Raw genomic sequence first — 27,949 nt, 5'->3', positions numbered from 1 at the left:
AACTGCACACTAGACAGACGCCAGCCGGCAAATGACTAGGACTAATCATCCTTTTACTGAAGGGGCCTATGTGATTAAACAAAATGCATTGGGCAGTACAATGGTGTCAGTCTCTAACATTAAGAATCTTTGAAGAGTGAACTTGCATGATAGCGAGCAGCAAATAGACAACTGCTGTTGTAATGCCTCGCATGGCCTGTCACCTAAATTCCAATTTCTGTACCAGGATCAATGGCAGAATTAAGGCTAACAGCAATGCATGCACTGGTGCATGGCATCTGAAACTGCAAAACAAGAGGTGATGACTGGAAGGTTTAGAATTAATCTTAACCTCTGGCATAGCTCTGGGCAACCCTCCAGTCTATCGTTCTTTGCCTGCCAAGCCATTACAAAAGGGGAAAATCATATGCAAATCCAAAAGGGACAGTCCAGCCCAAACTGCTTGGTCACATCCATTCAGCATGAGACCACAAGCATCATCAGACCTGTTGCAGCCTGTTGGGGCCTCATCAATGAGGATTAGCTTTAATCTATAGGCCCATCAGGGACGTGCAGAAGGGATGTGACCAAGTAGTTTGGGCTTCACTGCCCCCTTCACGCTTCTTCACTGCTTGAAGCCAGGAGGACCTTGACTCGTCCAACAATACATCTGAAGCTGTAGTCCGTCCCTAATGCCTTTCACTCTACTGATGACATCAACGCTTCGACAAGAGGCTTGCGTTTGGTGTGTTCCGGGATTTCCAGGAACGGAGGTCGAGATAACCTGACCACTCACTGGTGCAAGCAACAAAAAGGGGCGGGAGCAAGGGCTTCTTCCAGTCCCCCTCCTCAGCAGCAGCCTCAGATGGTAAAAAGGCATAAATCGTCCCTTCGGGTCCACGTGTCTCCAGTGGGGGGGGGGGGGGGGGCAGGCTTGCCTCGCACTTGCATTTCTGGCACCAGAACTTTACGGACCCCTGGATCCTCTGTAGTATCCAAGGGGTACCGCCTAGCGATCCCTCCCTCTCCTACCTCCAAGAGAGGCTTAGGCTTCTATTACAGGATTTATGGCATATAAAAAATAAACAGGCAGGCCTGAGTTGTGTTGGACCCATCAACCCTCAACCTCTCCCTCCTTAACTCTTAAGAAATTCAAGATGATTATGCCAGCGGTCATTGCAGAGACGCTGGACAGGGGAGACTGGATGTACTCCCTGGATCTGAAGCCTACTTACACGTCCCAATTTGGCAACCTCATTGTTCCTTCCTACGCTTCAGGATCATGGGCTGTCCTTTTCAGTACAAGATGCTACCCTTTGGCCTCAACTTGGCCCCCAATTTATTTACCAGACTCATGAATGCAGTGCCAGCCCTCCTCAGGGCCACCATGTCTACCTGTACGACAGGCTCGTCAGGGCGAGATCCCCAGAGGGGGTTACACACACTTCCTCCGCACTTATGAACCCACTCCACGACCTGGGGTTCACTATCAACCTCAAGAAGTCTCAGCTGCAGCCCATGCAAAGCCTCGCCTTCCTGGGCATCATCTGGGATGCGAGTTCCGAGGGGGCATTTCCCTCAGAGGACAAGATTATGCCCTCAAGAGGGCCGCGACCACTTCCTTACCAGAGCATCTACCTCGGCCTCGTGGTACCAACACCTACTGAGCATGGCGGCGGTCCTCCTTGCCGTGCCCCCACACGAGGCTCCAGATGAGGATACTACAGCTGCACTTCGTGCCTCATGGAATCAGGAGAAGGGCTCCCAAGCGGAGCTGGTCAGCATACCTCCTTCTCTCCACTCAGACCTCACGTGGTGGTCCAGGGACTGCAACCTGCGATGGGCAGGCCATTCCTGCACCCTACAATCACTACTGACTCCTCCCTAGAGGGCCAGGAAGCCACTCTGGACAGCCACACGTCCATGGAGTCTGGACCCGGTAGGAGCAGGAGTCTCGCATCATCTGGCTGGAGCTGAAGGCCATTTGGCTAGCCCTCAGAGCCTTCCTTCCGCTCTTTGGGGGCAAGACGGTCCTTATCCAGATCAACAACTCCACCAGCATGTACTATGTCAACAAGCGAGTGGGTACAAGGTCCCCTCCGCTGTGCAGCCTAGCGGTCATCATTTGGGAATGGGCCCTGGAAAACATCTACCTCACGGCTGTCCACCTCCTGGGGGAGGCCAACTTGGAAGCGGACAGTCTCAGCAGGCTGGTAGCAGACAATTAAGAATGGCAATTGAGCGACCAGGTGCTGCAGGCGTTCTTTAACACATGAAGCCTTCCTCAGGTTGATCTGTTTGCATCCTGGAGGAACAGGAAGTGCCATCAGTTCGCTTTTGGCAGGAGCTGGGCCCCGGCTCTCTTGCAGATTCAATGGGAGGGCATGACAGCATATGCCTTTCCTCCCACACCCCCGATCCCCAGGGTACTCCTCAAGATGAAGGTAGCTTGTTGCTTCAGCATCATCGGGATAGCTCACAGGTGGCCAGCTAGATGGTGGTTCTGCAAACTGTTCAGCCTCATGGACAGACCACCCTTTCAGCTGCCTTTGGGTCCGACACCTCTCCTGTCCCAGGTGGGGGGGTCAGGGTCCATCACGCCGCACCGCAGAAGTTCTCCAGCATGTAGTCTGGCATGGATTCACATGCTCATGAATATTCCCCGTCATTAAGCTGGGAATCCTCAGTAACGAAAAATCGGTGTCCGTTTCACTTCTGAACTGTCATTCTTCTAACAACCAATCACTGGTCTCTGGGTCATAATGCCCAAGCCAGTGACTTCCCTCTGCCTAAGGCCCTCCTCCAGTAGCCATCTTCAGATTTTTTTTCCGCATGTTCAAGTGTTTCGAGTCCTCGTGCTTGGCTCTCGGGCTTTTACTGAACTTTGTGCTTTTTCTAAGAGTTTTACTATTTTTTTCGATCAATCTAGCCTCAAGCTCCATCGATCTATCTTCCGATTAACAGAGTCCTGTTTTGGGGTTCTTCAGAGCCCCTCAAGGGCAAATTTCGTCGGGTTTACTTCTTGGAGGATTCCAGAAGCTTCTTCAAGGCCAACATTGCGTGGACATGGCGGATGAGAAGGACTTGGCGCCCCTCTTCAAAATTGGCACTGGAGAAGATGATGCTTATTTCACCGAAACCGTCTCCATTGGTCGCAGAGAAGGGGGGGCCCTCCATGGTAAGGATCTATCCTCGGAGGAGGCGCTTACCAACCTCCCAGGCCTTCACGGAGGAACAATGCGTCGAGAGCCGGCCCTAAGGGAAGGATCCCGACAAGGTCGGTGACGAGGAGACCGTCGAGGAGCAGCAGGGCGCTGAGGACTTGGAGAACCAGCCTAAGCCGCAAACGCCCTCGCCTCCGTCGCCACAGCCACCTCAGCAACCACCTGGAGGTATCTCTGTGGACATTTTCGCTGCTCTGCATACCCTATGCTCGGAGATTCGGTCGAGGATGCCTCTTGCGCCGGCGGCCCTTCCCGCGGCTCCAGTACCATCAGGGGAACCACCATCCCAGAAGAGGAGAGTTCACCCTCCAACCTCCCTGCCACCCTCAAAACTCCCACTCACCTCCACAACACCAACCCCCCGCCAGGGGTGAGACGGATCCTGACACGGCGACGACGGGCACGGACGATGGCAGGTTGGGAGATCACCGTCTCCCGGATCTTCGCCGCCCGACGAGATGGGCTTGTTCCATGCCATGATCTCCAGAACATCAAAGTTGTTCCAGCTTGTCCCTGAGGAGAAGAGAGGGTTTCCTATACCAGCAAGGCAAAGAGGAAGACCGTGCTTTCAATCCCACTCTTGGATGACGTTTGGGGTGAGGGGCTGGCCCTCATGAAGAACCCTTCCTCTGCCCTGGCGAAGAGGGACCGTTGTGAGAAGAAATACAGGGTGCCACACTCTGCACCCAAGTTCTTGCGGTCCCAACCGTCTCCGGACATCCTCTTCGGTGGCTGCCCCCCCCCCCCCACTTTGACAGTGAGGGGAAGAAGTTGGATGCCATGGGGCAAACAGTTATCATCAAGGCCACCAACGCCCTCGCCTTTGTGTCTCGGTGCGACAGGGAGCTCTGGTTCAAGATCGCTCCCCCCCTGGACTTCCTTCCCGACAAGAGGGTGAAAGCTTTGGAGATCCTACAGGAAGTTCAAGATGGCATCGGACCACGCCATTACGGTGGCCATGGACATCGCCAACACAGGGTTCCGCCATATGGGCAACAGCGTCGGCAGGGCTGGCTGAGGGCCATTCATTTTCACCAGGATGTTCAGTCGAAGGTGTTGGACTTGCCCTTCGATGGGGCCAATTTGTTCAGGAAGACCGTGGACTAGTCTCTGCAGACCATTAAGGCGGACACTGAAAATCCCAAGGTTCTTCCAAAGGATTCGGTGGAGGTGCTTCGTCCTACCATCAACCTTCCTGCTCATCGACCCAAGAGACCTACAGGAGCTGTGCCAAATCTGCAGGACGACGTTGTCATTGCTTCGACGTGGAAACAAGATTGTACCAGCCGTGGCATCTGGCCCCCACCCGTGCACCCCCGTTGGGGCAGGCTGGCGACTTCGTCAGCGTGTGGAAGACCATCTCCACCGACCGTTTGGTGCTGGACGCTCTCGCCCACGGGGACACCCTGGAATTTCAACAAAAGTGTCCGCGACTATCACAAGTGGCCCGGCAGGAAAACCACGTCCCTCAGCTGCTGCTGGAGGTGCAGGCCATGTTAAAGGGCGTGATGGAGCTCATCCCAAAGAGGCTCGGGGGTTTGGTAGTGTACTCTCGTTACTTCCTTGTCAAAAAAGACTGGCGGATGGAGGCCCATCCTAGACCTCCGTCGTCTGAACAAGTACATCAGGTCCCAAAATTTCTGGATGGTTACTCTCCAGCACATTCTAGGACAGCTTGAAGAGGGGGGGGGGGGGGTTTCCTGTCGTCGCTGGACCTGCAGGATGCTTATTTTCACATCCCCATCCGCAAGGGGCACCGCAAGATTTTTTGCTTCGTGGTTCAAGGGCAACATTACCAGTTCAAGGCCCTGCTTTTCAGATTGAAGTCGGCGCCAAGGGTTTTCACCAAGTGCCTGGCGCCGTTGATGGTACAATTGCGTCTACGAGGATCCATGTATGCCCTTACATGGCCGACTGGCTCATCCGGGCAAGCTCGAAGGACGTCGCTGTGAACAACACGGCGAGGACCATCCGGCTCCTGACGGAGCTGGGGTTCTCGATAAACTATGCAAAGTCCTGCTTGACTCCATCGCAGGACGCGTTGTTTCTGGGAGCCCGATTCAACACGGTGTTGTGCCTGGCATCCGTCTGAGGAGAGGATAGCGGTCATCTAGGGCAAAGTACAACGGCTGTTTGCCTTGAAGATCGCAAGGTGAGGTCCATCAAGTCTCTGCTTGGCATGACGTCATCACGCATATACCTCATTCGATTGTGCAGGCTGCGGATCTGTCCGCTACAAGAGTTCCTCGACGCCCGTTGGATACAAGTGTCGGGAAGCTTCAAGGACAAGATCACACTCAACAAGAGGTTCCGTTGAGCAATATGGTGGAGGGGAGTTCGTGCACATCTGTCCGGCGGTGCAGAGTTCCAGACCCCTCCTTACCAGGAGACGGTTACGACGGACGCCTCCCTGGAAGGGTGGGGCGCTCACACCGGAAGCCTTCACGCAAGAGGCCTGTGGCTACCGGAGGAGAAGGCGTTTCACATCAACGTGTTGGAGCTGCGGGCAGTGTTTTGGGGCATCAAGTCTTTCCTTCCGTCCCTCAAGGGCAAGGTGGTGCGGGTCTTCACAGAAAAATCCACCACCATGTTCTACATCAGGAAGCAGGGGGGGCACCAGGTCCCCTGGCGCTCTCAAAAGAAGCGCAGGAACTGTGGCACTGGACCGTCGCCCAAGGGATGTTCTTCATCCCCTTTCATCTAGCAGGAATGAAGAACAGTCGCCAACTCCCTCAGCAGGGAGCTGCGCTCTTGCCACAGGTGGGAGCTTCCGCAGGACCAAGTGGATCACCTGTTCCACTGATGGGGCAATCCCCAGATCGATATATTTGCGACAGCGCCAAACACCAATTGCTGGAGATTTGCCAGCAGGTTTCCCCAGCCGGGGAGCATGGGGGACGCATTCTCATTCACCAGGGACGGCATGTTTCTGTATGCATTCCCTCAGTTGCCATTGCTTTTTCGACTAGTCAATCAACTCAGACGGTCCCGGTGCAGGATGATCCTCGTTGCATCGGCGTGGCAGAGACAGATATGGTACCTCAACCTTCTAGACATGTCAGTGGCCCCTCCAGTCAAACTTCCGGTGGTCGCATATCTTCTCGCCACTCTGCACCACAACCCAGGATCGCTGAACCTGCAGGACTGGCTCCTGCAGCGTTAGAATTTGGGGGCTACGATCTCCCAGCGGACTGCATGGAAGTGCTTGCCAAGGCCAGATCATTGTCTACCCTTAAATGCTACAGACATAAATGGAAAAGGTTCGCCGTTTGGTGCCGTGCACAGAAGTTCGAGCCTCTACGAGTCACGGCTCCTCAGATACTACCGTATTTGCTGTCGTTGGCCAAGACTGGCCTGGCCCATGCTTCCATCAAAGTTCATCTGGCGGCTATCTCCCGCTAAACCAGAGCTCCTGGACGAAGGTCTCCGTGGTCGCATCAATTAGTCAAAAAGTGGTCAAAGGACTATTTCTCTCGTTCCCATCGGTGAAGGCTCCGGCCCTAGCGTGGGAGCTCAATGTGGTGCTTACTAGGCTCATGGGTCCTCCGTTCGAGCCTATGCATTGAACGCCTCCTGAAGTTTTTGTCGTGGAAAACAGCTTTTCTTGTGGCCATCGCCTACGCACGACGTGTTGGAGAGATACAGGCCTTCTCTTGTAAACCACCTTATTTCACATTCCATGAGAAAAGGGTAGTGCTGCTTTGTTGCCGGCGAGAGGACTTTGCACTCGCTGGATGCAGCTAGAGCGCTGAAGTTCTATGTGGACCGCACCAAGAGTTTGTCACAACGTTTTGTGAACTTTGGCCCTGTGAACCATGGGAAGGCCCTCTCCAAGGCTTCCATTTCCCAGTGGCGCTCCTGCTGCATCAACCATTGTCACCGGTTGGCAAACCGACCGTTGCCTGGCTGTCCGAGAGCCCATTCAACCAGACTGATTGCTGAAACTACGGCGTTCCTGTCTGGTGTACCCCTGCTTGACATCTGCAGGGCTGCTACGTGGAGGTCGACGCACACCTTCACAAAGTTCTACTGCATCAACAGGTATTCCACAGAGGAGTCCAGAGTCGGCCAAGCTGTACTGCGCAACCTCTTCACTTGAAGGTGAGTCTGGTGAGGGGCTAAGAGAGGCTTAATGTTGAGCCTCGCCACCTCCCATGGTTGTGCATGTGTGTACTGCTATGTTTTCTTTATTAATGAGCATGTGAATCCATGCCAGACCCCATGCTGGAGAAGGAACAAGTTACTTACCTGTAACTGTTGTTCTCCAGCATGGGTCTGACATGGATTCACATGGGAACCCTCCCGCCTACCCCTCTGCGGCTCTTCTCTTGGTCCTACTGCCACTTTACGTGCTACCAAATCTGAAGATGGCTGCCAGATAAAGGACTTAAGTAGAGGGCAGTCATTGGCTTGGGGGCAGTACGACCCAGAGACCAGTGATTGATTGTTAGGAGAAAGACAGTTCAGAACTGAAACTGATTTTTTTTCTTTACCGAGGATGCCCAGCCTAACGACGGGGAATATTCATGAGCATGTGAATCCATGCCAGACCCATGCTTGAGAACAAAAGTTACATGTAGCCTGCGCAGCGCGGTTCCTGCGCAGATCTCTCTCAAGCGCCTGAGCCGATCACAGGCTAACCTAGAGATCAATCGGGGCTCCAGGAGCAAGGCTACCAGGAGCCAGTCTAAAAGCAAAACAAACCTTTCGAGCCAATGGCATCTGCGGACATCATGCTGTTCACCATTAAGTCTGCTTTGCTGGTGGGGCTTACCTCTGCTCGCAGAGTCGGCGAGATCCAGAGACTGGTGCCCTCGCAACCTTACACCACTTTCCACAGGTATAAGGCGGTCCTGCGGACTCACCTGGTGTTCCTACTCAAGGTACCATCTGCCTTTCATCTAAACGAGGAAATATTCTTACCTATGTTCTTCACTGACGCCAAAGACGAGGCTCAGAGTGTCTTGCACTGTCTGGATGTCAGACTCGCTCTGAAATTCTATCTGGACAGGACCAAGGGCTTCCGCAAGTCGGACGCACTTTTCGTCAACTTTGTGGGCTCCAGACCCGGTTATCGGGCTTCTATTGCACAGTGGATGGTGGCGGCCATCAAAGAGGCCTATGAGGCTCAGCACAAGACTCTGCCAGCCAAACTGCATGCTCACGCGGTCAGAGCCAAGGCCATGGCTATCGCCTTCCAGCAGCAGGTTCTGTTGCACATCCTAAGCGGGGCAGCTCCCTGGGCCACCCCTTCGGCTTTCTGTAAGCCTTACTGTTTGAACACCGACTCTAAATCAGACGCAGCCTTCGGACAGGTGGTTCTCAGGAACCTATTTGTTTAAGGAGGGTCTCCTCTCCACCCTGGGGCTACATTCAGTTGTAATCGCCCATGCAGTATGGAGGAAAGGGGACGGGATGTAGGAGTAAATTATGAGCTACTCACTGTAGTGACTAACTTACTCTTACGGGAGACGGAACCTTTTTCACCAGAAAAAACCTTCTTCCCCTTGAAATTTAGAGGTGTTCGGGGGTGCCGCCATGGGAGCATGCGCTACCCTGTCTTCACCCACGATGCGCCGCCTCTGTCTCCATTGACGCGTCGTCAATATTTAACATTGCCTAATGACACCAGTATTAGAGAGGGAGGATGGTGGGATGTATGGAGGAAAGGGGAGTAAGTACTAAGAGTACTTTAGTCACTACGGTGAGTAACTCATAATTTCTCCATCGGCAAGTTGGTGGTCACGCTGGCACCAAATGCCCTATTTTTCTAGGAGTGGAACTGAATCCACAATCCGCGGGTGGCACTGTCTGCCGAACAAATAGCAGCAATCTTCCAGCTAGCTGATTGGTTCTTGAGGGCACATGCTACTACGGTGCGTCACTACAAATCCCTACTCGGCATGATATTATACTGGGTCCAAATTGCAGGTTGAAGATCGGGCCAATCCAGGAAGAATTGGATCGACAATGGTTACAAGCTTAAGGTTTGTGGGAGGACATTGTGCACCTGTCGCACCCCTGCCACCATAAACTACACTGGTGGTGGGCGGAACAACCTAGGGCGGGGCATACCTTTCCAAGCCCCAACTTCCATGATTATTCTCAGGACTGATGTGTCCCTGTCAGGATGGGGAGCCCATCTCCGAGACCTGCAGGCAAAGGGCACATGGTCCAAACTAGAAACAGACCTGCACATCAATGTACTCTAAATCTGAGCCATTTAATGAGTGCCGATACCTTTCAACCGGTACTCGGGGCCATGTGGTCACCATACAAACGGACAACACAACTCAATGCATTACATGAACAAGCAAGGTAGCACAAGGTCAACACTATCTACAGAGGTGCAGAGACTCTGCAAGTGGGCCATCGCCCAGATGATTCGGGTCGGAGCAGAACACCTTCCAGGGCTGGACAGTATTCTGGCAGATCAACTCAGCAGGGAACTATCCACGTCCCATGAATGGGAGCTTAGTTTGGCCGAGATGGATCTGATTTTCTGAAGATGGGGTCACCCTCACATCTTTCTCTTGCCAACCAACCACAATACAAAATGCCCTCTTTTCGCATCCAGGTTCCCGGAATGGGACTCATTGGGGATCCTTTCTCCCTGACACGGACCGGTGAGTTCCTATATGCCTTCCAACCGATACTCTTGCTAGCCAGGGTACGGAGACTGGTCGGAGAGCAACCTTGTAGGATGATTTTAATAGCACTGGCATGGCCCGGAAAGTCCAGCGTTGCCAATGCAACCGAACTAGCAAATCCATCACCAAGACCCAGTCGCTTTCTCGCTTTCTCTCTTTCTGTCTCCCCTTCTTTCTCTCCCCTCCCTCCACTTGGCTAAAGCGGACATATTGCAGGCTTCCATCAAGGTTCACCCCTCAGTCATCAGATCTTACTGCAGGAATCCTGGAGCAACATACTTTCTCAGATCCGGCAGTAAAAACCTTCATGAAGGGTTTAGAGTACCTTTTCACCGGTACCTTCGCCTACTCCGAGCTGTAATCTCAACACACTATTAACAGCATTAATTCCTCCTCCATGCAGCCCATCCACAAATGTGAACTGAACTTGCTCTCCTGGAAAGTCGCCTTATTAGCGGTGGTCACATCGGCAAGACTGGTAATGAACTACAAGCTTTATCCTCGGTTTACAGTCTTCCTGAAAGACTGGGTGGTGATCAGGCTGCACCCAAAGTTGTTCAACAAGGTGATATGACTGAGTGCATCGTTCTGCCAACTTTTTTCAACAATCATACTTCCAGTGCAGAATGTGCTCTACACTCGCTAGACCAGTCGTGAGTCCACAAATTCTACTTGCAGTGCACTAGCGCTTTTCAAACGTCTTCCAGATTATTAATTTCATTTGCAGGGCCTCGTAAGGGCCAAAGCATCTACAAACAATGCCTTGCCTGCTGGGTGGTGAACTACATTACCCACTGCCACAAGATCAAGAGCAACCCGCGTACCCATCCAGCTACTGTCGATTCAATCAGAGGGAGGGCAGTTACAGCAGCATTTCAGGCGGGAGTGGCCATGAAGGACCTATGCAGGGCGACTACCTGGAACATGCTCCACACTTTTGCCGAGCACTATTGCCTGGAAGAGGACACCAGAACGAAGTCCGCTGTCGGAAAAACAGTCCTGCAACATCGCTTTACGTGAGGTAGGAGCAGCCATTGTTATTTACCTCCTTCCCTTCATTGTCAAGTATGCATAATGGGTTCAGGGTACTTTCTGTGGGTACTGATATTGACCTAATGTGTGCTTAGGTGAAGTAGGTGGCATGCATCCACTGCTTGGTATTCTATTCAAGCATGTGAATCTTGAATCAATTGATAACCCCCCCCAATCCAACACTCCTTCCCCCTCCCCCACCCCCTCCAACCTCCCCTTCCCCACCACCACCAGGCGGTCAATCGACTTCTGACCCGTTGATTCGCGCCGATTCAGCGGAGATTGAGGACAGTCTCGTGAGGATTACTTTGGCGGTTGGAATGTCGCCTAAGACACTGTGGAAACACATAGAGCATGCAGCGGACAGGTCTAAAGATATGCCATGGCGCCCCACTACTCGCAAAACCTATGAGGACAGTCGGGAGCCTCTGTCCAACACCCTTGGGGCCAAATTTCGACTCCCAACGAGAGGAAGGTGGTTTTTCCACCTTTTGCCCCTTCGGGTTCATCTAAGTGGACCAGGGAAAAGTTCGAAGGATGCATGGACCGTCTACAAAGTTTTCTCGCGTTCAGAGCATCCTTCCCCCGAGAGATCTTGTGAAGACCCTCTTTTGGTGTCAGCTTCACGTTTCCATGAAAATCTTGACTCTCAAGACCCTTCAGCTTCTGTCCACCATGAAGATGGGGTCCAGATGGACACTTGGCAAGACATCTATGATGAGGAAGAAGACCCTTCCTTCCTGCAAGACTATCCTGATGACCAGGTCGGATGCAATGGGCAACTGGGAGGAGACCAGCAAGTGGAGACAGAGCCATGGGCGCTCCCTACACAAGATCAGGAAACTGATGTTCTATGCCTGGATTCCCCTCCCACAACTCCGGCCCGCAAGGCCTCGCCTGTGGACGATCAAATGGCTTTCAATGCCATCTTAACAAAGGCAGCCGAGCACTTTAAGATCACCACCCAGGAGGCGGTACCCAAACAAGATTTTGTGGAGCACATTCTAAAGGAGAAACCCCCCTCAAGCCAAGCCATTCCTCTCCTGAACTCTGTTAAAAGAAAGTTGGCCCCCTCCCTGGTCACGCCGGCACAGACCCGGGCAGTGAATCCAAGTGATGGAGAAACTATTTCGGCCTTCTCCTACTGACCCTCAATATATTAAAGGCCACGCCACCCCGACCTTTGGTAGTCACTACCACCCGGAAACAGGCAGGGGTAACCCTTGCTACGGGGGAGGCACCCCTGGATCTAAAAGGTTGTATGCCTTAGGTAAACGTGTTACCTCGGCAGTTGCATACACCACACGCATAGCTAATAGCACTAAGCTGCTTGCCAGTTATGCAGACACACAATGTAACCTTGTACAAGAAGGTCACACTCTGGACACTGCTGAGACGGCAGGCAAGTCCCTGGCCAAGGGCACACTACTCAAGCAGCACGCTTGGCTCCGTAATTCGGGGTTCAAACCTGAAACCCAGGCCGCTCTTATTAAGAAACCTATAGAAGAGACCGATCTCTTTGGTAAAGCGGTCGACGATGCTCTGAAGACAGCCAAGAAAGAGCATGAGATAACTCTGAAGCCTTCCCACCACCACCGCCCCACCCCCCCCCAATCCCACCCTGTTCAGGTCAAAATAACTAGAATACAGGAAACTGGAACGCTCGACAAGCATCCAGAACCCCCACCAACTACCCATCTAGGGGTCAACAGCACGGCAGAGGCCCCAACCCCAGAGGAGCCGCAGCCTCTTGTCAGAAATGACCAATGGATCCAGGTCCCCTTCCATGTCACCCCGGTCGGGGGGAGTTTAACATCTCTCCTCGCGGCAATGGAGGGGATAACTTCAGACCAGTGGGTCGTAAAGACGGTCGCCCACGGGTACTATGTGGAATTAGCCCAACCCCCAAAGTTCAGACTGCTACGTTCACGACTCCTCACGCCGGACCATCTGCAGATCCTGATTCAAGAGGTGGAAGCGCTGCTGGATAAGGACGCCATAGAAGACGTCCCTATTCTTCAGGTAAACAAGGGTATTTATTCAGTGTACTTCCTTGTACCTGTTGGGGAGAATTCTCTTCTAAGGCTAATTTCCCTTACCTATAGAGTCCCTCAGCAGCTTTGCTGGATTTGAGGGGTTTATTTCTTTCTCTTAAGAGTGAGACTCTTTTTCCCACTCTTGGGCATATTGCTGATGTGTTTTTCAGGCTATTTTTGTGCTTATGGTCTATTGGGTTTTTCCCACCCTCATAGGTATCATCTTGTTTCATGTGTTACACAGCACTCTCAGTGCAGTAACACAGGGGTGTCACAGTGACCCCCGAACATAGTCTCTATACCCTGGGACTGACTACTGTCTCCCAGGGCATGTTAAGTCCCCATTGACTTTACTAGTCAATACTTATGAACAAAACCAGTACAACCCATCGTACTATGGTAGTACTGGAAAGGGTTAATAGTTTTTCCCTAGTGTTAATTATCGAGAGGGTACCGCCCAGTCCCTCTCTCCAAAGTTTCTGGCTGGTGACAGTGGTTACTACCGTAAATATTCAACCGCAAATATTTCCCTATGGGATTTTCCCATTGTTCGAGGCTACCACTTTTTCTGATAGCCTCTAACAAACTGCCGGTTTATTTGAATAATAACTTTAATTCGGTGTTTTTTATTTTGCCAGAACTTTAATATTTCTTTTTTGTGTCTTTCTCTGAAATCCTAACCCAGGTCGGGATCCTTTGTTCATCCTTTTGGCCGTGTTCTGCACAGAAGCCCTCCTTTCGGCGCCACTGAGTCTGGGGTAGACAGGATGTGGGGGAGGGGGGAATAGGCACCGTGGACAGGGTTGCCTACGCAACCCAAGTCACACTCTGCCCTGATAGGCTGGGGGGGGGGGTTCTCCCGCCAGGAGAGACACCCCCCCTGTGTGAGTGACAGCTAGGCTGTATGACTGGGGGTCTTGTTGCATAAAAGCAGGGTCCTAAGGACTGGAGGACAAGATGTTGCCACTGGAACTAGAAACACAAAGAGCATAGAAGCTGAAGACATCTGCAACAACTGAACCACTGGTGAAGCCCTGCTGCAGATACTCACCACTTTTCTCCAACGACTCGAAGATCTTCGCCTGCAAGTCTTCTTCCCTTGAGCTGGTGGGGCCCACCAGTTCACCAATCGCCTTCCAGGACCTACCTTGGTCGAATCGCCAGTGCCCTGCACTCTGAGACCGTATAGCCAGGCACCCGTCCACCACGACTGCGGTTTAAAGGAGCGTACCTTTTCTTCGTTTTGGCAGCATCACGGCTGGCTTGATCCCTGGGCAGTGCAGTAACGCGAACCTTCCTCCACAACGAGAGCCTCTCTTCCTCTGCTGGATCTCCCGAACTGCAGGAACTGCCAGGAACTACCACCACCACAGGAGCCTCTTCCACTTTAAAGGTACATTGTTCCGCCAGGCCTCCCGTTTCGTTGGGTATCGCTTAAGGTGTTTTAAATCCTTTACTTACCTACTGGGTTGGCCGCCCCTATCTAAAATTGTCTTTTACCTTCTGCAACCGCCTTTTAAACAAAGACTTGACTGCAGCTACTAGAACAGTTTGTTCCTGGGCACATTGCCTTGTACCACTGACTCTGGCACAGGCCTATTGAGACTGGCTAAATCTGTTACAACTGCCTTCTCTAGATTGCTTCTCACCTAGAAATGTGTTGGTGCACCTAACTCTTAGAACCACCTTTTTCTTCCCCCTTTTTAATATTGTGAAGTGCCATTTTGCTTGGTTTACACTGTGCCGTTTTGCTCAGTTTTCACTCTTGCTCAAACTGTCTACAATTTAAATAGGGAGTTGTGTATACTTGTCTTGGCTGTTTTAACTTGCTTTAATGATAGTGATTTGTGTGTAGAATTAAGAGTGTGTAAAATAAATATATTCTTTTTGATACAAAGCTTTGGTCAGCGTTTCCTTGTTCCATAGTATTGTAGTCCTATTGTGTACACCCTGAATACTGCTCATCTCCCTCTTGAGATAAGTCTGACTGCTGAGCCACAGCTACCAACTAAATCTGTGTGGTACAGACTGATACCAAAGGGGATGTATTGCATATACCTGTAGTCCTAATCTTCTGTAGTGCTCCCTAAGGGAACTGCATAGGATTCTGCCTAACAGTACCCAAAAAGGACCTCACCATGTGCCCTGTTAAAGACCTGTGCCCAGCAAACTAATTTATAAAACCTCAAAAGTTTTGTATGGTGACGCTACAGGAAGTGATCCCACTGTTGAAACAGAGGGACCACATGGCAACATTGGACGTGAAAGATGCATACTTTGATATTTCAATGTTGCCAGCGCACAGGAAATATCAAAGGTTCATGATAGCGGACAGGCACTACCAATTAAAGGTGTTCCCCCAACAGCATTGCCTCAGTGCCAAGGGTGTTTACAAAGGTCCTGGCAGTAGTGGCAGCACACCTGCGCAGACTATCTGTCCCGGTTTACCCTTAACTCGACGACTGCTTCATAACAGGGTACTCTTACGACACATTCTTTTTGAACACCCAGAAGACTGTAGACCTTCTGTTCAGTCTGTGATTCTCTATCAACGAGAAGAAGTCCAGTCTATTCCCCAGTCAAGTAAAATCATTTCTGCAGGCTCTAATCCAAACGAAGCACGGCCCGGTCTTCGCCCCTCCAACGAGAGGGTTCAGAACATCCCTCAATATGTAGCCAGTCGGGAGGTGACGGTACGCAAGGCCTTTACATATGATGGCGTCATGCATATACTTGGTTCCCCAAGCGCCCCTGCGTCCCATGCAAGAGTAGCTCAACAGCCAGTGGTGTCAGGCCAGCGGACAATGGGAAATCTGGTAGTTGTCTCTCCAGCCCTCGTTCTCTCTACATTGATGGTCAACCACCCCCGCAGTGGAAGCCACTCTCATGACACACATCTCTCACGGGGTGGGGAGCTCACCTGCTTCAGCAAACAGCGCATGGAGTGTGGTCCCCACAAGTAGCCCCCCAACCATATAAATCTGCTAGAGCTATTAGCAGTGTTCAAGGCACTAAACGCCTTTCAGGCTGAACTACAAGGGAAGACAGTTCGGGTTCCGACAGACAGCATCACAGCCATGTATTACCTAAACAAACAAGGGGGCACACTCTTGCAGGGCTATCCAAGCTGTCCCAAAACATTTGGATGTGGGCTCTCAAACACAATGTTTCTGTTGTCCCAACATGTTCCAGGGGAACTCAGTCTTCTCCAGCATTGGATCTTTCATGGATTCACATGCTTAGAATATTCCCCGTCGTCAGGCTGGGAATCCCCGGTACATTATATATAGACCCTTTCCCGTAGGAAAACTTTTTCGACGCTTATGCGTCCTATCCACCTTGTTTTGTATCATGTGTGCCCGCACCGTCAGGACGTCGTGATATAAATACAGGCCCCGCCCCCGCGCTCCCTCAGATTTCAACCGTCTTTCAAAGTAGTGGGATCCTCGTGATTACTGCTAGTGGAAACTAGGTTGTTTTTTCTGTTTCGCTTCGGCGAAGTTCAAATTCTGGAGAATATGTCTGGAAAAGCGTTATTTCGCCCTTGTGCGACATGTGGCCTCAAAAAAGTTTATGAAGGAGATGCCCACATGGATTGTATCTACTGTCTCCACCCGCACCACACGGCGGATACATGTGAGATATGCCAGGGTTTCTCCCAAAAAACCCTTAAGGACCGTAAAAGAAGGCTGGTCGACTGGCTTAATGACGGAGCGGGTGCCTACCCGGCTTCGGAAGCTGGCTCCACGGCCTCCAGGAGCAAGTCGGAACCTCCATCGAAAAAGGTACGGCCAGCAGAAAACCGCGCTGAGGACAAGCATAAGGGGAAGCATGCTGGGTCCTCCTCATCACATAAAAAGCCCTCCTCCTCATCTAAGACGGATAGGCAAGCGCTGTCAAAATCCTCCTCAGGGGACCGTCCCAGGTCTTCCGTGAGTCGAGATGTTTCAGCCGGGAAGTCGGCATCGAAATCGGCGACGAAGTCTAAGGGCTCGACGACGACAACTTGCTCGTCGACCTCGGTGTCATTGACGATGCCTATTACCTTTCAGGCAGCAGCGGTTGGGATTCCTTCGTCGACGGAGACTCAGTCTATGGTTTGGCTGCCAGAGGTCTATGACCCGATCCCCCCTGAGGTCTTACTGCAGCCAGACACGGCCTGCTCGGTGGAAGGAGAAGGTGGCACGGTTCTGCAGCCATCGGATTTAGGCTTGCGGCCTTCCACGTCGACGACGACGAGTGCGAGTGGGGGTATGGTACCTATATCGTCAACGTTATTGAACCCCCAGGCAGTTTTGTCTCTGGATGTGCTTAATACTCTTCAGAAGCTCCTGCAGCGGCTGGATACGCAGATCCCTCAACCTGGGACTTCGTCGTCACCTTTTTCCGTACCTCCTGTCGACGAGCAAACTTGTGCGGCTCGCTCGACGACTAAAAACCCATCGACTCCTCAGGCAGTAAAAGATCGTCCTCGAGCACAGGAGGAGGGTGAGTTGTCGGAGTCCGATTCTATACTGGGTGACTCAGGGTCAGACATCTCCCTGTCACCTTCGAGGGACCCAACATGGAATTCAGATGTAGAGGTAGAGTCTACGAGGAGCCAGTCACAGCCATCCCCCCCGGATGATGTGGGAGCCTTCCATGCAATGATGGGAAAAGCTTGTTCCGAGTTCGGCTTGATTCCTGAGGAGCAGAAGAAAGACTGCTTCCTTTTTGACCATATGGGTCAAAGGAGGAAATCGGTATTTGCCATACCAATTCTGGACCACGTGTGGCAGGAAGTTCTCAAGACGATGCGCCATCCTTTTTCGGAGCCAGCTATAAAGGGGCGGATTGAGAAAAAGTTTAAAGCTCCGGAGTCCACTCCAAAATGTCTCACATCACAACCTCTGTCTGACTCGGTGGTGTCGGCGGCAGCGGCTAGGAAGGCCAGGGTACAACTCCACCAGAAAGCGAGGCTAGGAGGCAAGACGCCTTTGGAATAAAGGTGCTCTCGGTCGGTGCGACGACGGTAAGAGCAGCCAATTCCTTAGCAATCGTATCACGATACGATAGAGAAATGTGGCACAAACTAGCCCCTATCCTAGAACACCTGCCAGACGAACACCGGAAAGCAGCCATGTTACTGTTGCGGGAGGGCGAAGAGGCCTCGAACCACGCAATTAATATTGCAGTTGACCTAGCAGAGTCTGGATTCAAACAAATCAACCATGGAGTAGTCCTTCGTCGACAAGCGTGGCTCAAATGTACTACTTTCCGTCCTGAAGTCCAGTACAAAGTCCTTGACATGCCATGTGAAGGGGAACACCTGTTTGGCGAAAAGGTTGACGAAGCGTTGAAGGGGATGAAGGAAGACACGGATACCGCTAGGTCCCTCGGCGCCCTCCAAACGGGTAGAAACTTTCGCTCTTTTCGCCCTTTTAGGGGTGCTTCTGGAAACTCCCGCTTCGGAGCCTCGAGGGACCGGGGATTTAACAGGCCCTCGTACTCTTCACAAGGGTTCAGACGAGCGTCCCAATCGGCACGTAGAGGCAGAGACTATCAAGCTTCCAGGCGGCGAGGCTCGGGTCCCTCGTCGACGAAGAACAAGCAAACCAGCAACCAATGACGGCCTTCGGAACGTCCTGGGGGGACGAGTCTCATCACTTCGACCAATGGAAATGCATCACCACAGATCGATGGGTTCTAGACACGATTCGCATGGGTCATGCGCTACAATTCAAAGACAAGCCTCCACGTCTTCCGCCTGTATTTTCGACCCAGCCCCACCTCCGAATCCTACGACAAGAGGCGGCGCTTATGTTGCGAAAAGGAGCGGTAGAGAGAGTTCCTGTGGCACAGGAAGGACACGGAGTTTATTCCCGGTTCTTCGTTGTCAAGAAGCCAAATGGAAAATGGAGGCCCATTCTCGACCTGAGGGTACTCAACAAATGGCTAAAGAGCCTAAAGTTCAAAATGCTAAAGCTCCAGGAGGTTATCAGGTCGGTGCAACCCATGGATTATCTGTCGTCACTAGACCTTCAAGACGCCTATTTTCACATCCCAATACGCCCACGACACAGGAGATATTTAAGGTTCGTCGTCGGGCGAAAGCATTTTCAGTTCAAGGTCCTCCCGTTCGGTCTCAAGTCCTCCCCCAGGACGTTCACCAAGTGCTTGGCCCCCATAGCGGCCCATTTAAGGAAGGACGGTCACCATGTCTATCCCTATCTAGACGACTGGCTGGTCAGAGGCTCGTCCAGGGAACAAACACGAAAAAGTCTGGGGGCCACAATGTCCCTCTTACAGGAACTGGGCTTCGCGATAAACTTCAGCAAGTCCTCCGTAGAGCCTTCGAGGACCTTGGTCTTCCTAGGAGCGGAGTTTCATACGCACACAAGTCGGGTAAAACCATCCAGCGAAAGAATACAGAAGCTACAAAGCAAGGCATCGGAATGGAGATGCGGTACCAGGGTGTCGGTGCGCAAATACATGTCCTTGCTAGAGACCATGTCATCCTGCATTCCGCTGATAAACAACTGCCGTCTGTTTGAGGCCCTGCCAGGAATATCTAGCGGACCGTTGGGCGCAGAGCCAAGGTCGCTGGTCCGACAGACTGATCATCGACGAACAACTGGTACAAGCACTCCGTTGGTGGAGAGTTTCTACTCATCTAACGAAAGGAATGCCTCTGGTGGAACCGGAGTTCCAGAAGACGGTGGTGACGGATGCATCGCTGAGCGGATGGGGAGCTCATCTGGATACGTTACAGGTACAAGGCCAGTGGTCGTTGCAGGAGTCCTCCCTGCATATCAACCTGCTAGAACTGAGAGCAGTGAGATGGGCTCTGAAATCTTTTCTTCCTCAACTGAGGGACTCGGTGGTGCGTGTCATGACGGACAACACCACTACGATGTTCTACTTGAGGAAACAAGGAGGGACACGTTCCAGGTCCCTATCGACGGAGGCACAGAAAATCTGGCATTGGGCCCTACAACACAACATGCAAATCTTGGCGTTCCACCTACCAGGTGTGAGAAATGTGGAAGCCGGTGCCCTCAGCAGAGAAATGAACGAAGTTCACGAATGGGTGCTGAACGACCAACAACTACAGCAAGTATTCAAGAAATGGGGACATCCTTCCATAGATTTGTTCGCGACGAAGAACAACAGGAAATGCCATCAGTACGCAAGCAGATGGCCTCAGCAGGGCTCACTGGGGGATGCGTTCTCCTTCCCATGGTCGAACAAATTCCTGTACGCATTCCCTCCATTTCCCCTTGTCCGGAGGACGTTGCAATGGATCCTCGGGTACCCATGTCGAGTAATTCTGGTGGCCCCGTACTGGGCCAGACAGGTGTGGTTTTCAGACCTGCTGCACTTAGCTGTGGCGGAACCGATGAGATTCCAGAAGACCCCCGACCTTCTGTCTCGACAGGAGGGTGTAGTTTGGCATCACGACCCGGACAGCCTCAAGTTGACGGCCTGGCTCCTGACTTCGCCGAATTCGGTCGGCTAACGATTCCGGAGGACTGTCGGCGTATCCTGCAAGCGGCAAGAGCACCTTCCACAAACGCCTCATACAAGTACAAATGGAGAAGTTTCTGTCAGTGGTGTGAGGATCAACCAGGGTTGGCCCCGCAATCGATTAAGCCGGAACAGCTCCTGCCATACTTGCTGTTCTTAGCTCAAAAGGGCCTATCGGTATCGTCAATAAAAGTACACCTGGCCGCCATTTCCAGGTTTACTCGTCGACGGCATTCGACACCATTGTTCAGCGACCGCCTGATTAAGCACTTCCTTAAAGGCCTCTTTCGGAGTTTCCCTCCAGAGAAGAAATTTCCACCGGAGTGGAGCCTCAATCTGGTCTTAACGTCTCTTATGAAGCCTCCTTTTGAGCCAATGTCATCATCGTCTCTAAAGTTTTTGTCGTGGAAATTGGCCTTCCTGGTGGCCATCACTTCAGCCCGACGTATTTCGGAAGTTCAGGCTCTAATGGTAGACCCACCGTACTTATGATTTTTCAAGAACAAGGTAGCCCTTGCCACTAACCCACAGTTCATACCGAAAGCTCCTTCGGTGTTCCATAAACACTCCTCTATCGTGTTGCCTACGTTCTTTCCAGAGCCATGCTCGGTAGCGGAGCGCACGTTACACACATTGGATGTAAAAAGGGCTCTCAAGTTTTATCTTCATCGTACGCAACCATTCAGAGAAACAAGACAACTGTTCGTGTCCTATGGTTTGGGTGCTAGAGGAAAAGCCATTTCTAAGCAAGGACTGTCAAGATGGGTGTCATCTACCATTTCGTACTGCCATTCCAGGGCAGGGAAGCCTCTTCTACGACGGCCAAGAGCTCATTCAACTAGAGCAGCAGCATCGTCGACGGCACTGTGGGCCGGAGTCCCTCTGAGGGACATTTGCATGGCGGCTACCTGGGCGGCTACACACACCTTTACCCGCCATTACTGCCTGTCGCAGCAACATGCCGAAGATACCAAGGTGGGACAGGCGGTGCTCCGACACCTATTCCAATAAGGTAAGCCCCGACTAGGGGTGGTATCCTGTGGAATTTATGACTGTATGTGGTTCGTCTTCCTATGTTAACGATTACTAATGTATACATGATCATAGGGAATGGGCCTTGCGAAGAAAGTATATGGGTTTGCATGCACGCCTCCTCTCTTGGGGGTGTACTGCTATGTAATCTATTCTAAGCATGTGAATCCATGAAAGATCCAATGCTGGAGAAGGGAATAGTTTCTTACCTGTAACTGCATTTCTCCAGCATTGGTATCTTTCATGGATTCACATGCGCCCACTTGCCTCCCCCTGAACATGCAAACCGGTTCCCCCACTACTTTGGGGGCCGAAATCTGAGGGAGCGCGGGGGCGGGGCCTGTATTTATATCATGACGTCCTGACGGTGCGGGCACGCATGATACAAAACAAGGTGGATAGGACGCATAAGCGTCGAAAAAGTTTTCCTACGGGAAAGGGTCTATATATAATGTACCGGGGATTCCCAGCCTGACGACGGGGAATATTCTAAGCATGTGAATCCATGAAAGATACCAATGCTGGAGAAATGGAGTTACAGGTAAGAAACTATTCCCTTCTGGCAGACGTGCTCAGCAGAGATTTCCCACTGTCCGTAGAATACAAATGGCGTCTGCATGAAGACTATGGTCTGCAACGTCTTCGCAGAATGGGGCTTCCCAGAGATCAGCCTGCTCCCAACTCAGGAGAACTCCCAATGCCAAGACTACGCCTCCAGGTACCCCCAGAACCGCTCCAAGGGGAACAGACTGTGGATAACATGGTCAGGGAATTTTGTCTACGCCCCTCCCCCGACTCTCCTACTCAACAAGATAGTGCACAAGATGCACCAGGAATCAGTCACCCTGATATTGCTGGCCCCCATGGGCGCCCGCCAACCCTGGTTTGCTCATCTAATGGAAATGTCCCTCTCCCCACCAGTAAAACTACTCTGCCTGTACAACATGTTGTCTCAGGACAGGGAGGCCCTACACCCATGCCCACAAACTCTGAACTTAGCAACCTGGCTCCTGAGGTCATAGTTTAGACACCTTCAGCTCCCTCAGAGAAGCATGATCATACTCGGGGAAGCTAGGACACCTAACACCCGCTATTGCTATTCCAGTAAATGGAAACGCTTTGTCCTCTGGTGTAATACCGAGGGCGTCGATCCCATCGATTGCTCACCCACACACATTGTGCTGTGCCTAACCCATTTGTTAGACGCAGGACTGGTCTTCAATTCCCTAAAGGTTCATCTTGCTGCTCTTTCAGCCTACACCACTTCACAACAGAAAATGTCATGGAGGAAAATACCGGTTATTAAGGCCTTTATGGAAAGGGTTAAGAGAATCAATCACCCCATTTCTCACCCAAATCCTGGATGGGATCTAAATGTGGTTTTAACCAGACTCATGGGATCTCCCTTTGAGCCAATGCATAAAGCAACTCTAAAAGAGCTTACTTACAAGATGGCCTTCTTAGTGGCTATTAATTGTATTAGAAGGGTTAGTGAACTACAGGCCCTTTCTGTTCTAGACCCTTTTGTTACAGTCAACAGGGATAAGGTAGTTCTGCGCACTCATCCCAGATTTGCGCTTAAATTCTTCTCGAAGTTCCATGTGAACCAATTGATCAAACTGCCCACTTTCTTCCAGAATCCCACTAGCATTGCCGAAAGAAGCCTACATACACTATATGTGCACAGAGCAGTCCTGTTCTACCTGGAAAGAACAAAACCACTGAGGAAAACAAACCAATATTTCGTTTGTGGCAGCTGGCAGAGAAGGCGATCCTGTCTCTAAATCATTTATCTCAAGGTAAATTGTCAAATGCATCACACTATGTTACGCTCTTGCTAAGAGAGAACGGCCCTTCAAGCCTAGACTCTACTCGGGGCACTGGTGCTTCCATAGCATTTATTGCAAATGTTCCCCTGGAGTCCATTTGCAAAGCGGCAACCTGGAGTTCTGTCCACACCTTTACAAAACACGATTTCCTGGACACTCATTCTAGATCTGACTCTCAGGTGGGACAAGCAGTATTAAGACATTATTTCTCTACTGTTCCTTCTCATAACCCACCTCCTTTTACTGCTTGCTAGTCTATCCACAGCATGTGTTTCTAAGCAGATTAACAAGCGTATGAAGACCTGCTTTACTCACCGTAATAGCATTTCTGATGATTATATCTGCTTAGATTCACATGTGCCATCCCTCCCTCCCCGCTCGTAGTGGAAGGAACATAGAAGTCTTACTACTTTCTCTCTTCATGTACTCACTCACAATTTCCTTGGGCTCCCTCGTGGCCGAAAAAATACAATCGGAGGGACCTTGGCGCATGAGGGATTTTGGGTACACTACACGTCACGATAGGGATAGTGTTAAAGACACGCCTATGCCAACGTTCCCTTCGGTCCCCGAAAGACCAGATGCAATACTCTGCGGTTACCACTGGATGTTGCACCATATGCACAGCATGTGAATCTAAGCAGATACAATCATCAGAAATGCTATTACGGTGAGTAATGCATGTCTTCTCATGTCACGGATAGGACAGATGGCCCTTAAAGGGCCAGCCGACGGCAGGGTTTGCAGTACCCGCTAAGCTGCTTTGTGTTCTCCTCACATGTTACTTGTTTCTCAGGTTGGAGGGATAATCTCTGAGCATTGGGACCGGCGAAAGGGGATGAACTCCGACGCCTGGGCCTTGTGGCTCGTCTAGTAGGGGTGCTGTCTACCATTCTTAAGAAAACCACCAAACAGACCACCCCAGCAACAACCGAGACTCCATGAGGAAGCGAGAGCCCCGTTATTGAAGGTTGCAGTAAAAAATGTGCCGCCTGAGCAGAGGATCGGGCTGGTACTCTTGCTTTTTTCTGGTACCCTAGAAAGGAGGACGACTGAATCCCATCCTGGACTTCGGGGCCTTGAGCAAGTTCCTGAGGAAAGACAAGTTCAGGATGGTGACTTTGAGAGAAATTCTCGACGCACTGCAACTTCAGGACTGGTTGGTGTTGCTGGGCCTTCAGGATGCTTATTTTCATGTGCCAATCCATCAGTGGTACGGGGGGTTCCTGAGATTTGTCATCGGGGACACTCATAATAAATTCAAGGTGCTTGCCTTTGTCTTAACCTCAGCTCCCAGGATTTTCACCAAGCTGGTGGCTGTGCTGGCGGTGCACCTCTGGAGATCTGGTGTGCGCGTATTCCCATACCTGGAAACGTGCTCTCTGCTTCACTGTTTGGGTTTCTTAATGAATTTACAGTAGTTTTGCGTAACACCAACACAGAAGCTCCAATACATTGCAGCAGTCCTGGACACTGGGTGGTGAAGGCTTTTCCCCCTGAAGACAGAGTCACCAGTGTCTGCCTCTTGGGCCTCATGGCTTCCTGCCTTTTTCCAGTGCCAGAGGCCAGACTGCAGATCCGATCTCTGCAGTGGCTTTTGAGAAGTTAGTGGTCTCAGTACTTCAACACCATGAAGGACATTCTCAAAGTGATGATGTTGGTGGCCAACAACCTCTTCTGGTGGGCCAACAAAACATGAGGGCAGAGGAAACCTTTTTGGACACTGTGGCCTCCAGGCCAGGTGGTCACAGATCCCTCTCTTAAGAGTTGAGACGCTCAATGTGGGGATCTGCAATTGAGTTGCCTTTGGTCGCAAATGGTATGCCAATGGCATATCAGAAGGCTGGAGTTGCGGGTGATCAGGGATGCACTGCAGCTATGGTTCTGGTTGCTGGCGAACCGTATTTCCGCTTCGGCTGTCCAGAGAACTGGCTGGTGGACATACTGAGCATGTAGAGCACGGTCTCACACGAGTGGGTAGTTTGCCAGGAATTTCTCTGAAAAATCTTCACCCGGTGGGGTTCCCCAACAGTGGATCGGTTTGCCACAAAGACAAACACGAAGTGCAGACTGGAATTCCCACCAAAGGGTGGACTAGGCGAGGTGTTCCTGGTGGTGTAGGTTTTAGACCTGCACTTTTAATTTCCTCTGAAACCAGTCATCCTGTGATTTCAATTCGACACCATGATCTTGATCGTCCCAGACCGGGTGAGAACATGGTTCTCTACTCCTAGGCTTGACTATCTGCAAACCTGTCCGGTTGCCAGAGTGACTGGACATCGTATCCCAGTCGGAACGTTGGGTGCTCCACATGAATCCAGAATACCTCAACCTGCATGTGTTTCTGGTTAGAGGATGAGGCATGATGATAGTTATGAACTCTCCGAAGTGGTCCTTGAGGTGCTGCTCACTGCACACAGACCTTCTAAGAGATCATTTTATGTGTGCAGGTAGAGAAGATTTGAAGTTTTGTGTAGGAACAGCAGGATAGACCTGATCCCTTGTTCCAGCACTACATTGATGGAGTTCATTTTAGTCACTGGCCTCATTAGGCCTCCAGATAAGCACAGTCCAGTGCTTTGTGAATAGGTTACTACCTACACTTGGTTCCAGACTGGGACCTTCTTTTGAAATTAACCTTACCGTTGAAATTAACCTTAACCTGTCCCTTCCCTCCATACTTCATGGGCGTCCCTCGCGAGGGACGGGAGACAGAACCTTTTTTGCCAGAAAAAAACCTTCCCGTTTAAATTTAGAGATGCGCGAGGGTGCAGCCCTGGGAGCATGCACAGCCCTGACTCTGCCCTCTGGCGCCACACCTCAGTCTTCTTTTCCACTTCGGGAAGGGGTTGAATTCACCTGCGCTCCTCGGTTTGGCTTCCATGCGCGGATACTTCTTCTCTTCTTTCTTTTTTGTCTTTTTATCATTCAGGTACTCGGTCCTCAGGTGTCACGCTCCTCCCTGACCAAAGACCCCCATGCCCTCTGCCTACAGTGCTTTGGCCCCGACCACAGCTGGCAAGCTTGTACCGTGTGTGACGCACTTTCCTCGAGGTCTCTGAAGAACAGACTGGCCAGGTGGGGGAGGAGCTCTTCCATAGATCGCCTCTGGAGGACCTAAAGGACTTCGATCTAAGCCCAAGGTAGGGCCGCTCTTTTCCAGTGTACCCCGCAAGGGAGACTCCTTCCCAAGGACTCGCCCGCGAGGGAGGGACCGCCTTGGTCCTGGCACCAGCACAAGTACCAAGGCTGAAACAGCTACCGGCCGCCAGGCCGAGTGGTCAGTAGATCCTCCCGGTGAGTGGTGAGGGACCGTAAGGTTTTTACCAGGTCGTCACCTGTGGGGGCTACGTCCTAGTACCGGCATCATGTCCGAGGGGGCGCCTTTACTCTGTTCTACCGGCAGATCTGCTGAGGGCGAAACGCCTACCAGGCCTAGGCCTGAGGAACAAGGTAGGCCCCTTGATCCACACTCTAGATTCCTGCAAAGGGCACGGCCCAGTGAGCCGAGCAACATGACGCAAGCACGTGGGAAGGCAGCTCGACAAAATGGCTGCCGCTCCAGAAAATCCAGACATTCAGCCAACGCCCCTGCAGTGAAGGCAGGTGGAGAACCCTGTGTCGAGGTGGGACTGGTATCAACCAGGTATGTGGCCTACAGCTTACCCTTCCTTCGCACAAGGCAGGTTCCCGCTGCGTCCATATGGGCAGGGCATGCAACAGCTCCAGCAGCTGCCCACTACCCCGTCGGTACCCCCTACCACCAAACCTGCCTGCGAGGACAGGTTCTTTGAATAGTTCCTCAGGCTCATGAAGTTCCTCAGATGGGGGTCATCGTCTGGGACGCCATCATGGACTTGCTCCCTCCACTGGCTCTGGCGCGGCAGGCCGCAGTACAGACTGCTCAGGTCCCTGTTCATCCTCAGCAGCCGGCTGCGGCCCCTACCCTGATTGGGCAGGCGGTTCCTTACCAGCCCCTGCTGCAGCCTCTGGCTCCAGTCCCCGCACCTCAGCCCGCAGCTTCTAGCACCAAGGCGTACAGGAAGAAGCTGTATTCCAACGCTTCCTTGCACCTGTGTCAAGCCAATGTGGATGCCTTGCTGGCAGTCGTTAACCAGAGGCTCTGGCGGGAATTTGCAGATGTCCTCCCAGAGCTTCTGGCGCAAAGCCAATCACGATTCAAGGCGGGATTGGCAGAGGCCAAGATTGTGGTTGAGGACATCATGGAGTCCTCCGTGTCCCACATTGACACCTCTCATGTCCGTGGCAATATAGATGGCACGGCCAGAAGAACAGCCTGGCTCTGTGCTACGAAATTCAACCTGGCTGTCCAGGAACGCATTCTAGAGCTTGAGTTCGAAGTGGGTGACCTCTTCCACTCCACAACGGACGAGGAGCTGGATAAAAAGAAAAAACGCTCTCAAACAACCAAGTCTTCATCCATCCTTACAAAGACCACACCCAAACCGTACACCTAGTCACAGCAGTGCTCTGAGAACGGGTGTACATACAGAGGGTTCTGCGGCTTCCCAGAGCAGAGGTCCAGGCAGCCTGACCGTTCGATGTCCCAGCATCGGCACAAACAATAAGAGGGGTGGGGGCGAGAGTAAGGGCTTTTTCCAATACCCCTCCTTTGCAACAGCCTCAGAGGGAAAGAAGGC

The 27,949-nt window shown here is 51.8% G+C and overlaps 1 protein-coding gene across 4 annotated transcripts in view; it reads left to right on the top strand.

Annotated features, from left to right (window-relative positions):
- Positions 1 to 27,949, top strand: part of USP7 (ubiquitin specific peptidase 7) — a 2,259,762-nt gene that overhangs the window by 1,822,501 nt on the left and 409,312 nt on the right. The gene's annotated exons all lie outside the window — the stretch shown is intronic.

Source organism: Ambystoma mexicanum, chromosome 2q (genome assembly GCF_040938575.1).
Source record: "Ambystoma mexicanum isolate Mex_15411 chromosome 2q, UKY_AmexF1_1, whole genome shotgun sequence".
Classification (NCBI taxonomy): domain Eukaryota; kingdom Metazoa; phylum Chordata; class Amphibia; order Caudata; family Ambystomatidae; genus Ambystoma; species Ambystoma mexicanum.
Note: the sequence above shows the minus strand (reverse complement) of the source record. Positions and strands in the feature narration are given on the sequence as shown.